This window comes from Rhinatrema bivittatum, chromosome 10, assembly GCF_901001135.1.
Source record: "Rhinatrema bivittatum chromosome 10, aRhiBiv1.1, whole genome shotgun sequence".
In the NCBI taxonomy this organism is placed as follows: Eukaryota; Metazoa; Chordata; class Amphibia; order Gymnophiona; family Rhinatrematidae; genus Rhinatrema; species Rhinatrema bivittatum.
The window spans coordinates 80,019,407-80,037,076 of NC_042624.1; the positions used below are offsets into that span (position 1 = coordinate 80,019,407).

Consider the following 17,670-nt stretch of genomic DNA (forward strand, 5'->3'; position numbering starts at 1 on the left):
TATTGTTTTTGCACAGTGCCTCTATTCACGGTGTCACCTGGTGGCCACAGATACGACAGTGTGATCGACACAATCCCTTATTAGATTAGAAATATGGTCCTTTTATTTCTCACAGGACAAGCAGGATGGTAGTCCTCACATATGGGTGACATCACAGGATGGAGCCCAATCACGGAACACTTTTGTCAAAGTTTCTAGAACTTTGACTAGCACCTACTGGGCATGCCCAGCATGGCACTAAACCTGCAGCCAGCAGGGTTCCCCCCGTCATTCTTCTTTTTTTCCGCGCATCAGTAGCCACGCGGGTTAAGGAGCTCCACAGAGATTCCTGACAGGAATTTTCCTCACAGAATTACTAAAAGCTTTCATACCCCACAGGGGTCCCTCCTTCGAATTTTTGACTCCGCGGTACTCTGGTAAGTTTTTACCCGTTTTCGGTCGGTTCCCGTCGAGTTTGGCCCTCGCGGCCTACTGGCCGTCGACTGTACCATGGCTAAATTTTTCAAAGGCCATGGCGTTGGGGTTCCGTCGGTGCCCGGACTGTACTCACACCATGTCCATAACAGACCCGCATAAAGTCTGTGTAATGTGTCTCGGGTGCAAGCATAATGTCCTGACTTGCACCAAATGTGCCTTAATGACACCAAAAGGTCGCAAGGCCAGAATGGAGAAAATGGAACTTCTCTTCTGTTCTCAAACTCTGACACCGTCTATTGTATCGACATCGTCTGAACCGGCACTGTCCACTTCATGCCAGTATTGACCACCAGCCAGTGACCGTCTGGCGTCGATGACTTCTCAGCCTTTGCTACCTCTACTCCCCCTCAGGACTGAGGGGATCGTAGAGAGAAACATCGGCATCAACACCGAAAGTCTCGGACCATAGATAAAGGAAAATCATCGACCTCGCCATCGTCCAAGGCGCCATCGAAGAAACTTCGTCCAGAAAAGGCACCGACCCTTTCTGCGACTGAGTCACCAAGGCAACCCTCACCTGGACGGGTATCGGAGCCTCGACTCCGCCTTTAACGGTGGTCCGTCCGACTATGCCTCTGCCTCCTTCTTCCCTTCCGGAGCCAGGGCTGCTTGCTCCAGGTCTCCATGAAGAAATGGACCGGATGGTTCAGGAGGCCATCGATAAGGCGATGCACAGACTCCAAGGTCCCCCGGTGCCGAAATTGGTGCCGGTCGCAGAACCGACCATTGATCCCATTCCGGCAGCATTGGCACTCGAAGATGGAAGCGCTCATAGCCGCTTTTCCACCGATGGATCCTGGGTCACCAATGGCTCCGGTGCCTTCCCCACTTACCCTGTCATCGGGAGGGGAAACACCGTTCTGCATTCCTCCATTGGGAGTCCTGCCGATACCTCAACCATCGATGCTGATGCGTCCATCGGCGCCACCGATCCATCCCTCGATGCCCTCGATGCCTGCACCGGTGCCCTCGATGCCTTCATCAGTGCCTCCAGAACTTCCCTCGATGCCTTCAGATCCTAGACCAGGACCTTCAGGAATACCATCGTCCCGTCCTTCTCAGGTTCCTACATTGACAGGTGCTGATCCCTATGACACCTGGACTAACGATTCATCTCAAGACACCGATAATTTACCATCGCCACCTTCTCCTACTGAAAGTAGGAAGCGTTCTCCTCCAGAGGACTTGTCCTTCATACATTTTTTGAAGGAAATGTCTGAATTGTTTCCCTTCCAATTACAGACTGAGCAAGATGATGGGCATCAAATGATGGAGCTGTTACAATTCCTGGATGCTCCCAAGGAAATAACCTCCATCCCTATTCACCAAGTTCTTTTGGATCTCCACAAAAAGAACTGGGAACACCCTGGTTCTGTTGCTCCAGTCAACAGGAAAGCTGATACCACTTATTTGGTCCATTCAGCCCCAGGATTCCAGAAACCTCAGCTGGATCACCAATCTGTGGTTGTAGAATCTGCCCAAAAGAGGGCAAAAAGATCAAAACCCCACTCTTCCTTTCCCCCAGGTAAGCAACAGAAATTCCTGGATGCCATTGGCCGGCGTGTCTTCCAGGGATCAATGCTTATCTTCCGGATCCTCTTACCAGCTGTATATGACCCAGTACAACAGGGTCTTATTCAAGCAGATACAGGACTTTGCAGAGTCCCTGCCTTAGCAATTCCAGGAACAGCTTCAAGCCCTGGTGTACAAGGGCTTCGAGGAAGGGAAGCATGAAATCAGATCCTCTTATGATATCTTCATGAATTCCTAAAGTTAAAATCACAAGTAATATCTTTAGGTTATACTTTCCTATTGAGATATCCATGTAAGTGTAAGTGTATGCTTAGATCGAAGGATGAATCGTTCATTTTTTTCATTCCAGAGTAATTAAAATCCTTTATAAATGCTAGGAATATAACCACCCCTTCTGTAATTACTATCTAGTCTTGAAGGTACATTGTTAGTAAGGATTGGACACGCAGCTTATATTATATTGTTATTCTTTAAGCACTCTCATAGTATTTTCCTTTGTCTCACCCTTTATTTCCTTATTACCTTTATTGTGGAGGCACATAGATATAATTACCACAAGTAACAGTGAAAAATTTATATATTATTTCTTGATATTGTTTTTCTTGTATTCTTAGTACCTGTTAAAGATATATACTATGTGAATCTCAGTTTTTTCTGGAAGTAAGAATGATTACTTAAATGTAGTTGAAATTGAATAAAAAAATAAATAAAACAAATCGGAGAAAGTTCTTTTTTACTCAACGCACAATTAAACTCTGGAATTTGTTGCCAGAGGATGTGGTTAGTGCAGATAGTATAGCTGTGTTTAAAAAAAGGATTGGATAAATTCTTGGAGGAGAAGTCCATTACCTGCTATTAATTAAGTTGACTTAGAAAATAGCCACTGCTATTACTAGCAACGGTAACATGGAATAGACTTAGTTTTTGGGTACTTGCCAGGTTCTTATGGCCTGGATTGGCCACTGTTGGAAACAGGATGCTGGGCTCGATGGACCCTTGGTCTGACCCAGTATGGCATGTTCTTATATTCTTAAGAAACTATCTATAAGGCCTTCATAGTAGACAAGTATTTATATATCTATAGGATGGTCATTTAATAGCTCGAGGTGAGTTGGTGGTGGTTTAGAGTTTAGGGGCCAGTTTATCATGCAGAGTGAGACATACGAACAGCACAGTACACTTCAGTGAAGATTAGACTTCATTTGGAGTGAGAAAAGTCTCACAAAGATGAAATTTCTACTATGTTCTCTCATCCTAGCTTGAAGGACTCTAGAACAGGCATATAAATAGTTGCACACTGTGAGGGCCTCCCCAGAGGTGTTCTCTCTCTCTCTCACTCATTCACTCACTCCACTCTCCCAAGCCCAGAATTGGCCAAAATGCAATTCCAAAAATCTATCGTGAATTGTGTTATGGCCATTTCGGGCATATTGCACAGCTTAACATCAGGAAAAAAGGTGTAGTTATTTCCAGCATAAAAAAAAAAAGACAGTGCCCCTCGTTTTAATAATTCCCACCCAAACTCTTCCCTAATCCTGCCCTTTCCTGAAATTTGCATTCACCCCGTGCGATAGCATTATTATTGCATGCGTTATGTTATTCATCTGTACTCGTATCACATCTATCAAAAAACATCATTCTACAAAATTCACCTACTCAAGAACCTCAAACCATTATTATTTCCTGCTGACTTCCGTCTCTCATTCTAACGAACCTCGACTATTGCAATTCTTTATACTTAGGCCTTCCTGACTATGCATTGCAACCGCTTCAACTGATCCAGAACTGTGCCACCAGACTTCTTATTCATACTCCCCATAGAAACCACATATCCCCCACCCTCGCTAAACTCCATTGGCTACCCATTCGCCAACGAATCCAATATAAAATCCTAATGATAATTTACAACTTGTTAAACAATACCTCATCCTTATGGCTATTCTCCACTCTGTACATTTATCAACCACCTCGTCATCTACACTCTGCAGACAAAAACCTTTTACAAATTCCTACAGTAAAAACAGCCAGACTAAACTTAACACGCAATCATGCCTTCTCAGTTGCCGGACCAATAATATGGAACTCCCTGCCCAATCACATTCATCAACTCTCCACAAAACTTGACTTCAATAAAGCAGTTAAACCCTATCTATTTTCACAAGCCGTTCCTAATTCAATACCCCGGTTTAACAACTCAAGGTGCCACCCTCCTGTTTCAACCAGAGATTGAACCTCGTGTTTTTTTCAATGTTTTACTCTTGTTTTTATTTCTTTTATAATTATTATGTATGTTACTTTCTTATTTGTAAACTGCTTAGATCTACTTCATGTATGTATATGCAGTATATAAAAACTTTTTAAATAAATAAATTGATGAATGACCATCAGTCTGTAGGGCAAAACTTTGTAAAGATAATCCCTGCAACTGTTGCTGAAGTACCTGACCTTGATCAGTTGATTTATTTACCCAGAAGTCTGCAAAATGTAGGGGGTCCAATGTGTTTTCTGTGGTAATTCTAAAATTTCCGTCAAAGCTCCCCTTCCTCTTAGCGCAGGCGTTATGCATGTGTTGTTTTCACATTTTGATGAATCTAGAGGTTTGTTTGATGAGCCATTATATGGGATACTTTTCAGACAACCTCTGAAAAAGAGATTGAAAGAATAATGACAATAATGAGAAATTCTCGCTGCTCACTGATTCCCTGCCCCATTTCCATTCACTGCTTTAAAAGGGAGTTGTTTCTAGATTTAATTCGAAAATTAGTTAACTCTTCCCCTCTAGAAGATATTGTTCCTAGTGAATTGAAGAGAGCCAATTGTAAAGAGGGACAATTTACTGTTAGATATTCCGTCTAGTTTTAGGCCAAAATCAAATGCCTATCCTTAGGTAAGGTTCTTGTTCCACCTTCATGGAGCGGAAGGATGGAGGGCTGCTATTTCCAAAAAAAAAATAAAACAAAACAAAAAATAAAAACAGGGATGGGTAAGAGTATGGGGCAAGGGGGTGGCCTGCTTGTTACAGCGGTTGCTACCCCTAATTGAGCTGGATGTCACTTGGATGCAGATACAGAGCTGCTCTCTAAATTGGGTGGAGGGGAATTAGGGCTGGAGGGTACTGGAAGGCAATAGTAACAGGTGGGAGAGAGGAAAAAGGGAAAAAAAATGGATAAAGTGCATAGCTTGCTGGGCAGACTTGTTGGGCCGTTTGGTCTTCTTCTGCCGTCATTTCTGTTTCTGTGTTTCTATGTTTGAGAAAAAAGTATTAAATAAACTTACAGATATTTTGATGGAGAATAATGTTTTGTATTCTAATCAATTGGTTTGTGGTCTAATCACAGTACCAGAACACTTTTGTTATCTGTATCAGATTATTTACTCACTAAACTGAATGAAGAGTAGAGCCATGGGGGTGGCTTGCTTGAATGTTAACTACTACCTGGTGATGTTGCGATCCCGGGTCGGCCCCGGGATCGGCGCCTACCCGCTCGCGGCCCCGGCACCAGCCCGCGTTCCTCGGGCCTCCAGGGACCTCCGCCACCGCAGCCCCGACGTCGGCCGACCTCACCCGGGCCTGCAGGCTTCCCTACCGCCGCGTTTCCACCTCGCCGGAGCAGCCGGCGTCCCGCGGTGGCTGGCCCCGCCCCCTAGGCGCACGCGCGCGCCTCTGCCTCGGATTTAAAGGGGCCAGCGCGGGAAAAGTCGGGGACTGCCTCCTATGACGTCAGACGCTGCAGGGCTACTTAAGCCCTGCAGTTGCCCCTCTTCTCTGCCTTGCAACGAGGTTCCCAGGTTTTCCTGTCTCCAGTTGCTGCGTTCCTGTGTCGTTTGGCTCTGCTTGGCTTCTGACCCCGGACTGGCTTACGTTGACTCTTTGGCTCCTGACCCCGGACTGGCTTACGGTGATTCTCTGGCTTCTGATCCCGGACCGGCTTACGTTGACTCTTTGGCTCCTGACCTCGGACTGGCTGACGGTGATCCTTTGGTTCTTGACTCTGGACTGGCGAGCGACGTCCCTCCGGCACTCAACCTTGGACTCCATCTGACTCGGCCCCCGCGGGCCCTCCTAAGTCCCAGCGGCTGGGTTCCTACGGGCTCCTCCTGGGGGAACTCCGGCTTCCAGGGTGATTCTCCTAAGTCCCAGCGGCCGAACTCCTACGAGCCCCTCTCGGGGGAGGATCGGCTTCCAGGGCGAAGATCTTCCCACTGCTGCGCCAGCTCCATCATCTCCTTCTTCCTCGCCAAGGCCCTTGGTCGCATAGGGCTTCCAGAGTCCCTCCTTCGGCCATCCACGAGTCTGTCCTTGCCGCCTCCCGGTCGGGGCCACTGCTGCAACCACCTTCAGCAATTCATCCTTCGGTTCCGATCGGCCCAAGGGTCCATGAATCCTACAGGTGATTACTACCCTTACTCAAAAAAATCCCTTGCAGGTTTATTGCACCCCAACATTGCTCTCTGCTTCAATGGCAAAGGGAAATGTGGAAAAGAGGATTTGCATTCACATAACAACCAAAAAGGAATGAACTTCACAATCTGAGTAAACAAATAAGCGTGGGGGTAGCTTACTGTTATCGCTGGGGTTAGTGGACCCTTGGGCCAGCCGTGCGGATGAAGATTGGATGAGAAGAAAACTCTGCAGAGATGATAAGGCCAGGAGGCGACATGGAGCCGGGAGACCAAGCAGGAGCTTCGCTACTGGAAGCCCGCGATCCCCCCGGGAGGAGCCCGTGAGGACCCAGGCCTCTGGGACTTAGGGGCGGTCTCCCGGGGCAGAAGTCCAGCAGAGTGGAGAACGGTCCGAGGATCTGGACTGGCAGCAGGCAAAGAGAAACAGTATACAAACCAAAAACAAGAACCAGGAAGTCAGTCCAAGGGCTGGGAATCTGAAACTGAAGCGGAGGCTGGAACAGGCGAGGAAGCTGGATCAGGAATGGAGCTGGAACAGGCGAGAAAGCTGAATCAGGAGCACAGGAACGAGGAATGCAACAGTAACTCCTTAGAAAGAACTCTGTTGCAAGGCAACTTCTTCAGTCAGATGCCGGGTTTAAATATCCTGCCGGCGTCTGACGTCATCTCGGGGGCCAGCCTCAGTTTCGCGCCACTGCGCCTCCAACTGCCTTCCCTTTGTGTGCGTGCATGCCTAAGGGGGGCGAAGCTCTGAAGCGGAGCTCGGCGGCGTCTCCCTCGTGGAGACACTGCCGCGGAGAGGGCCCAGCAGGCCTGAAAAACGCCGGATCTTGACGCAGGACCCCAAGGCGGAGGAAGGTAAGGACCCAGTCGCAAGTCCAGCAACTGAGACCGCAGCACTTGCTTATTACGGCGGTTAATTCCCCAAACCAATTAAGCCTGATACATCACTTTGAAAGCATATACAGTGTTGCTATCTGCTTCAACGGTAGGGGGAAGTGAGGAAAACAGGATTTACATTCAGACATCATCTAACAAGGCATCGATTTGTACAATCTGGGTAAACAAGCCTCGGGGTAACTTGCTTGATGCGATGGTTACAACCCTTAACCATAAGCCTTACATAACCATAAGCCATACTCTCTGCATCAGTGACAGGGGCTGGCAGGAAATTTGAATCAAACAGTTACCAACAAGAACCCTGAAGTTGGTGGTTGGTGAAACAGATAAGTATGGGAAAATAAATATGGATGCTTGCTGGGCAGACTAGATGGGCCAATTGGTCTTTTTCTGCCATCATTTCTATGTAAACTGGATAGTGAAGGGTCAGTACTGGCAATGTTTTTGGGTATATTAGCCACATTTGATATGGTTAGTCATCAAATTTTGATTGATAGGTTGAGATCTATTGGCATTGGCGGCAAAGTTCTTCCTTGGTTTAGGTCTTTTTTTTACTATGTAGGGAACAGAGAGTTAAATGCTAGGATGAGTTCTCTACTTGGTATAGTATGAATTCGTGGGTGCCTCAGGAGTCTGTGCTGTCTCATACCTTATTTAATGTTTACATGCTGTCCCTCTGTACCCTGCTGGATAGATATGGTATATTTTTTAATTATATGCTGATGATACCCAGCTTTTGTTCCCTATTGGCCAAGACATTCAGAGCGATTTACTAAGGGTTAATACATGTTTGCAGGAAATATATCTCTGGATTTCTACATATAGATTAATTTTAAATCCTCTAAAAATTCTTGTCCAGATTCTATTATTCCATTGCTGAATGGAGTTGCTTTTCTTTTTTTGTGAGACAATATGGAATCTAGGGTTTAGTTATTATTTAAGACCTAAATAAATATTAAAAAGACTGGGTTTTTTTAAACTTAAACTGTTAAAATGTGAAATATATCTTCACTTGTGATGATTTTCACACCTTAATACAGGCTTTTCTTTTGACAACGTTAGAATACTGCAACTCTCTTTATATAGGGCTGCCAAATATTAGAATAAAGGCATTTTGGGAGGTAACCAATGGGAACATGTTACTCCATTATTGAAAAAGTTATGTTGGCTACCTATCGAATTGAGAAAACACTTTAAGGTGTTTGTTTTAATATTTAAATGTTTGCATAATTGAGATCCGTTGTTTTTGACTAAATTATTTTAGCCTTATGAATTTCTTGTTCCTTTGTGATCTGCCAGTCAGAGTTTTTTGGTTTTTTTTACAGATTCTTTCATTAAGACAGACCATCTACAAAATACTTGTCTTCATTCTTTTTCTGTGATCAGACTAGTATTGTGCAACACTCTGCCCTCAGTATTTCACTTTTGTATGCATTACAGAATCTTGGCTCAAAAGCTCAGATTTCCCCCTCATCAATCAATTACCAACAAACAATTATAATATCTTTTCCATCCCAAGACCAAAAAGAAAAGGTGGCAGTCTGTTATTTCTAGCAAATCACCTGGACCGGATGGTATGCATCCTAGGGTACTGAAGGAACTAAAAAATGAAATTTCTGATCTATTAGTTAAAATTTGTAACCTATCATTAAAATCGTCCATTGTACCTGAAGACTGGAGGGTGGCCAATATAACCCCAATATTTAAAAAAGGCTCCAGGGGTGATCCGGGTAACTATAGACTAGTGAGCCTAAATTCAGTGCCGGGCAAAATAGTAGAAACTATTCTCAAGATCAAAATTGTAGAGCATATAGAAAGACATGATTTAATGGAACACAGTCAACACGGATTTACCCAAGAGAAGTCTTGCCTAACAAATCTGCTTCATTTTTTTGAAGGGGTTAATAAACATGTGGATAAAAGTGAACCGGTAGATGTAGTGTATTTGGATTTTCAGAAAGTGTTTGACAAAGTCCCTCATGAGAGGCTTCTATGAAAACTAAAAAGTCATTGAATAGGAGGCGATGTCCTTTCGTGGATTACAAACTGGTTAAAAGACAGGAAACAGAGAGTAGGATTAAATGGTCAATTTTCTCAGTGGAAAGGGGTAAACAGTGGAGTGCCTCAGGGATCTGTATTTGGACCGGTGCTTTTCAATATATATATATATATATATATATATATATAAATGAACTGGAAAGGAATATGACAAATGAGATTATCAAATTTGCGGATGATACAAAATTATTCAGAGTAGTTAAATCACAAGCGGACTGTGATACATTACAGGAGGATCTTGCAAGACTGGAAGATTGGGCATCCAAATGACAGATGAAATTTAATGTGGGCAAGTTCAAGGTGTTGCATATAGGGAAAAATAACCCTTGCTGTAACTACACGATGTTAAGTTCCATATTAGGAGCTACCACCCAGGAAAAAGATCTAGGCATCATAGTGGATAATACTTTAAAATCGTCTGCTCAGTGTGCTGCAGCAGTCAAAAAAGCAAACAGAATGTTAGGAATTATTAGGAAGGGAATGGTTAATAAAATGTAAAATGTCATAATGCCTTTATTTCGCTCCATGGTGAGGCCACACCTTGAATACTGTGTACAATTCTGGTCGCCGCATCTCAAAAAAGATATAGTTGCGATGGAGAAGGTACAGAGAAGGGCAACCAAAATGATAAAGGGGATGGAAAAAGCTCCCATATGAGGAAAGGCTGAAGAGGTTAGGGCTATTCAGCTTGGAGAAGAGACAGCTGAGGGGGGATATGATAGAGGTCTTTAAGATCATGAGAGGTCTTGAACGAGTAGATGTGACTTGGTTATTTACACTTTCGAATAATAGAAGGACTAGGGGGCATTCCATGAAGTTAGCAAGTAGCACATTTAAGACTAATCAGAGAAAATTCTTTTTCACTCAACGCACAGTAAAGCTCTGGAATTTGTTGCCAGAGAATGTGGTTAGTGCAGTTAGTGTAGCTGGATTCAAAAAAGGTTTGGATAAGTTCTTGGAGGAGAAGTCCATTAACGGCTATTAATCAAGTTTACTTAGGGAATAGCCACCTTTATTAATTGCCAGGTGGAAACAGGATGCTGGGCTTGATGGACCCTTGGTCTGACCCAGCATGGCAATTTCGTATGTTATGTTCTTAACCAAAAACTTAAATTCAATATTTTCCCCATCAACCCTTTACTCCCTCTTGAAATTAACCTATTCAAGTCTAAAACCCTGAAAATCCTGTTGGTATATGCCCCTCCAGGCTATCTCAACAAAGATCCCAGTCCCCTTATCAAAACCATATCATCATCTATCAACACCAATTACCCTACCATCATATTAGGAGATTTTAATCTCCACATTGACAAATCTCCCCTCTCACTGTCATGTGAGCTCCTCCTTAACACATTAACTGCTTTGGGTTTCATACAATTAATCAACTCTCCCACTCAAAAATCAGGCCACATTCTTGATTTGATATTTATCAACAGCAAAGTAACTCTCAACTCACCCTCCTCTATCACACCATTCCCTGGTCAGACCATAAGTTAATACAAACCAAACTCCAAGTTGACTGCTCATGTATTCACACCCAAAATGATTAAAAAAAAAATCATTGAATTCATCAAAACATGCCCCAGCGAAATCCTTGAAAAAACCCTTCCGGAGGCCCTTAAACAATTAAACACATCTAACACCATTTCTGCAGTTAATTAATGGATTGCACTCAATACGAAAATTGCAAAAATTATTTGCCCAACCATCAAAAAAGAGATACAAACTCCATCAAAACATAAAACACCTTGGTATAATCAAGATCTAAAAAACAAAAAACGCCTATTGAGACATGCAGAAAAAGCCTGGAGAAAATACCCTACGAATCAACCTCATGACCGATATAGAATATTGCTCTACATTTATTCTACTGACATCAACATGGCTAAAAGAAATTACTATTCTAAAAGAATTCATGACTATCAATACAATCCAAAAGCCCTATTTGATTATGTTTCTCAACTGACTCATCCTATTAATAACGATATTCAGAAAGATATTCCATCAATATCCAGTCAAGAATTTGCTCAATACCTTAAAGACAAAACTTTGAAGTGAGGTCCAATAAACTTACCTCTCAACTCTAACTCTCGGCATCTTCATCCTTAATTTCTCCAATTTGGTCACAATTTGATGCCATCGCCTTCTCTGAGGTAGAAACCATCATCCGAAAAATCAACCCAGTGGCTCACCCACTAGATCCTATACCAATAAAAACCCTCAAACTAATCCCAAACTGTCTAGCAAGACCCATCACAAACATTGTAAATCTTTCTCTCGAACAAGGTCTCTTTCCAAACTCTCTTAAATGTGCAGTAGTAAAACCTATTCTAAAAAAAGCCTCAACTGGATCCGACTATTTTATCTAATTACCGGCCCATCTCCAATCTACCATTCCTGACCAAAATTATTGAAAAAACAGTTAACCATCAACTATCAGAATTCTTAGAAAGCCAAAATATACTTCTTCCTGCTCAACATGGTTTCAAGAAAGGTCACAGCACGGAATCACTACTAATTTACCCTTATTGATACAATTCTTTGGGGATTTGACAAAGGGACCTCTTTCATCCTTATTCTTCTTGACATCTCTGCCGCTTTTGACTCCGTCAACCATAACATTCTTCTTCACAGATTAAGAGAACTTGGTCTTAATCGTACCATCCTTCATTGGTTCCAATCATTCCTCTCTAATAGATCTTTTAAAGTAGCTTACAGAAATAGAACATCTGACCTTATTCCCCTATCACAAGGAGTCCCTCAAAGATCTTCCCTATCACCAACTCTCTTCAATATTTATATGCTCCCATTATGCCACTACCTTAGCAATATAGGCCTTTCATACTTCCTATACGCTGATGATGTTCAGATCTTACATCCCATCAAAGATAACATCAACAATACACTTATTCAATGGGAATTATATCTTACTGATATAAACGACATCCTCTCACAAATGGCACTTACACTCAATCAGAACAAAACGGAAATTCTTCTTCTTTCCAGTAAAGTATCAACGACTCCCACTGATCCTACAATTCCGCTTAAATACAAAATATCCACATCAATCAGAGACCTTGGAATCACCCTTGATAAGGAACAGAACTTTAAAATTCATATTAACTCACTAATAAAAAGAAGGCTTTTATAAACTGCAAATCCTCAGGAAACTCAAACCTCTTCTACATCCTCCAGACTACCGGACAGTTTTACAATTCCTCATCTTCTCCAAAATAGATTACTGCAATTCCCTCCTAATAGGCATGCCCGCTGCCACCATCAAACCCCTCCAGCTCCTACAAAATGCAGCAGCAAGATCTTTATCAAAATGCAAAAAATCAGATCACATTACACCTGTTCTCGAATAACTACACTGGCTTCCCATATCATTCAGATCTCAATATAAGATCATCATGCTGATCCACAAAGCAATATATAATGACAATAACACATGGTTGCAAAAACCACCGTATCCATGTATCTCAACAAGAAACCTCCCTTTATCAGACACTGGTTTGCTTACATTTCCTTCCTTTGCTTGCCGACCCCTGCCTCTGTGAAGACCCCGAGGCCTTACCGTAATCTCCCTCTCTTCCTGGGCTGGTTTTTTAAACTTTTTTCCTGGGCTTCCTGGGCTGGTTTTTTTAACTTTTTAAACTTTTCTCCTCTTCTCTTTTTCTCTCTCAGACGCCGCGTCCTGCTGCCGATCCCGGAAGCAGGCCCTGGACCCCTCCCCTTCCGCTGACGCGGCCGACGTCCTCGACGTCGGGGACGCCCCAGGGGGAGGATAAAAGGACCCCCCCGGGACCGGAGACAGGACGTGCTTGCCGACCCCTGCCTCTGTGAAGACCCTGAGGCCTTACCACAATCTCCCTCTCTTCCTGGGCTGTTTTTTATAACTTTTTAAACTTTTCTCCTCTTCTCTTTTTCTCTCTCAGACGCCGCGTCCTGCTGCCGATCCCGGAAGCAGGCCCTGGACCCCTCCCCTTCCGCTGACGCGGCCGACATCCTCGACGTCGGGGACGCCCCAGGGGGAGGATAAAAGGACCCCCCGGGACCGGAGGCTCACACGCAGGCGTCGCGCTCCAAAGGGGCACGACAAAGGGGCATGCCCTTTGTTGTGCCCCTTCATACGCCACTGAGAAGCCTGGTGACAGAGGACGGGCAGACAACAAACCCAGAGTGGACAAACATGGATGGAGACTCCAAAAGAAAGGACCCGGATATACACACAATCACAACCTGTCTAAACAAAGGTAAATATGGAGACAACTACAGAACGACACATAGGAGCAGACGCATAACAAACAAAAAAAACCCAAATACACACAAAACATAGCAACCTCTTAAGAATAAAAAGAAACATAAACACGACCAATCCTCTATCAAACAACTTACTAATGCTAACCTTCATGTTAGTTAATGCACAATCCATCACAAAAAATTTCCCAATTATTACAGATTTACTCTATGACACAAAACCAAACTTCATTGCAATCACCGAATCTTGGCTAAAACAGACAGACACAGTATTAAAAAATCAAATTGCACACAAGAACTATGATGTTTTTTCAATCCCCAGAATAAATAAAAGAGGGGGGGGGGGGACTAATGCTAATAATTGAAAAAAAATTCAAATGTAAACTAATACCCATAACACCAAGTAACCATGAAATTGCCCTCTTTGATTTGATGAACTTACAAATTTGCCTAATATACTGCCCACCAAGCTTACTTGAACTAAATATTTCCCCTCTAATTGAGTTCTTAACAACACATATAAATACTGATAAACCCACCATCATAATAGGAGACTTCAACCTTCACATGGACACAAAACCTCTATCTAATACGTGCCAAACATTGCTAGATTTCATGACAGCACTAGGATTCACGCTAATCACTGATAAGTCCACACACAGAGCTGGACACTCGCTCGATTTATCATTCATTAACTACAACTACCTGGAACATATCCATACCGATTACACCCCCATCCCCTGGTCAGATCACTTCCTCATACAGTCCTCAATTAAATACATTGAACCCCAAACACAAGAAAAAAAGGACCCCATCAAAATTAAATACTGCTCACCGTATGACCTAGACACCCTGAAAAACAAGTTAGAAGAAAATCTAACAAAATTAGACTTCACCAACTGCTGCACTGCCACCACAACATGGATGCAAACGACAAGTAAATTAGCTGAGGAAATAAACCCAATAAAATTTATCCATATCAGGGACACAAAACAAGCAAACCCGTGGCATAATGAAAAGATAAAAGAAATCAAAAGACAACTAAGAAAAAAAGAAAAAGGATGGAGAAAAAATAAAACTACCGAAAACCTAGCAAAATATAGAAAACACCTAGCGTACTATAAACAAACAATTCTCAATGCAAAGAAACAGTTCTATAGCCTTAAAATAGAAAAATATGGAAACAACCCAAGAACTTTATTCACCATAGTAAGAAACCTCACCAATGACACCAGAGTCCTCACAAAACCTTCCAGAAAATAGATGCAATGATATTGCAATTTTTTTTAACGAGAAAATTAAGAACCTAAAAACAAAAATACCAAATATAACAAAGAAAGTAATTAAAATGAATGATAGAGACGTTACTCAATGAGATATCAGAAATAGAAATCGAATCCATGCTTAAAAAACTTAATCCCGCACCCCATTCGCATGACACAATAACAACCATAGACTTAAAAAAAGTAGCCAACACTGTAGCCCCGACACTGACAAAGATAGTTAATCTATCCTTAGAGGAAGGATCCATGCCAGACACACTAAAAGGAGCCATCGTAAAACCAATTTTAAAAAAGAAAAACAGTGACCCACTGAACCTGAGTAACTACAGACCAGTATCGAACCTACCCTTAATTGCAAAACTAATAGAAAAAACTATACAAAAGCAACTAGCAGAGCACCTAGAGAACAACAACATACTATATCCTTCACAACATGGCTTTCGAAAACACTATAGTACAGAGTCACTTCTGCTAGCACTGACAGATAACATTATGAGAGGTTTCGATAATGGCAAACATTACATTCTAGTGATGCTCGACCTGTCAGCAGCCTTTGACACGGTAAATCATGACATATTTTTAAATAGACTAGAAGAAATAGGTCTAAACAACAAAACAATCAAATGGTTTAGATCATATCTCAGTAATAGATATTATCAAGTACAAATTAAAGACGCAACATCAAAAAGAATAAACCTTCAAACAGGAGTACCACAAGGATCCGCCCTTTCTGCCACACTTTTTAACATATACCTGCTCCCACTATGCCACCTGCTAGCTGGTCTAGGAATCACGCACTATATATACGCCGACGATATCCAATTAATCTTACCAATCGACGATACAATCGAGAAAACATTGAACATTGCCAACATGTATCTAGATATCATCAAACAGCTACTAAACCAAATGGAATTAATAATCAATATAGAGAAGACAGAATTCCTACACTTAGAACGAAAAAATACGGAAATTAAACAAAGCCCAATCACACTCAAAAACAAACAACAAATACTACTTGCAGAGAAAGTACGGAATCTTGGAGTAATAATTGACACTGAACTAAGCTTAAAGCAACACATATCTCTGAAAGTAAAGGAAGGATACGCTAAACTCATGGTCCTCAGAAGACTCAAACCACTCCTAACAACTGCTAACTTTCGATCAGTACTACAAGCGTTGATATTTGCAAGCACTGATTATTGTAATGCACTTCTTCTAGGCCTACCATACACCTCACTAAGACCACTACAAGTTTTGCAAAACACAGCAGCAAGCATTTTAACCGGCAAAAACAAAAGAGAACATATCACGGAAACACTGATTGAACTACACTGGCTTCCGATCGAACAAAGAATCCATTACAAAACATTGTGAACCATACATAAATTAATACATAACGAAAACGCAGACTGGTTAAATACAGCCCTCCGAGTACACGTCCCGAACAGAAACCTAAGGTCAGCAAACAAAGCCCTCCTGACCATACCATCAGTCAAAACAGCAAGACTAACACAAATAAGAGAGAGGGCACTATCATTGGCAGGACCCATACTATGGAACTTCATGCCCTTTGATTTAAGACTACAAAGAGACAGCAAAACCTTTAGAAAAGGTTTGAAAACCTGGCTATTTAAACAGGCCTTCCAGAAAGAGAAGGGAGACTAGAAGCCAGGAATGGGCAAAGCACGAACAATTAAACAACCATACACACTGCAGAAATTCACTAAGTGTGTAGTTTTAAGATATAGCACACCATAACTAATGGATAAGTTACATTTCTAAAATTAGCTCTGTAATTAAAACTGAGAAGGAAAGACATGGACATGATGAATCACATTTAACATCTAACATTGATAACAAACTATGTTACCGAACCTTATGGCACCTATGTAAACGGACAAATTGTAGTATCATTACTTTTATGTGCCTTAATGTAAACCGTTGTGACGGTCCCCACCAAACGACGGTATAGAAAAGACTTAAATAAATTAATTAATTAATTAAAGAAGTTCACAGAGTCTCCACAAGAGTTCGTGCTGCATCAGTAATAGGTCCCCATATCTGAAACTCTCTCCCAACTCCACTTAGAACTGTTCCTTCTATTTCATCTTTCAGAAAGAACCTTAAAACTTGGCTGTTTTTGAAAGCATTCCCCTTAGAAAATTAATTACCTCTATCATTCCCTTCCTCCCCCCCCTTTTTTTTTCTCTTCCCCCTTTACTATATCACACTACAATCTCCTTCCTCCAGTTGAAACATAGCAAATCAAATTTCTAAATTTTTACTGTTAAAAAGTTTTTATAAATTAAGGGGGTCATTTACCAGACAGATCGCACGCGAAAAATCCCTTATCAGGTGCAATACCAAGATGGGGGCGGAATCGGCACCAGAAGAGGAGGAGTCGGGGCGTCGCCATGGGCAACGAAAAGGTAAGGGCCTTTTCGCATCCTATTTCGCGCCCAATAGCTGCACCTTCTATGGTGGCACTATTGGGTGCGAAACCGGCAGCGATCGCACCACGGCGGTGCGATCGCTGCCGGCTAGCACAGGACCGCCCCCCGTTTCGGCCCCCCGCCCCTCATTACCTAAAGTATTGCAGGCCTGCGATACTTTAGACAATGAGGCCCTAAGTTTGTTATTGATCTTATAGTTTCTTATAATTAATTTTGTTTAAACTGTTGTACTGTACTTTGTCTTTAAAAAGCTTGCCTTGAGACTTTACTGTTATATGTAAACCGATGTGATATTCTGA

The 17,670-nt window shown here is 42.3% G+C and overlaps 1 protein-coding gene across 1 annotated transcript in view; it reads left to right on the plus strand.

Moving 5' to 3' along the window:
• Positions 1-17,670, plus strand: part of LOC115099806 (probable ATP-dependent DNA helicase HFM1) — a 358,874-nt gene that overhangs the window by 134,119 nt on the left and 207,085 nt on the right. The gene's annotated exons all lie outside the window — the stretch shown is intronic.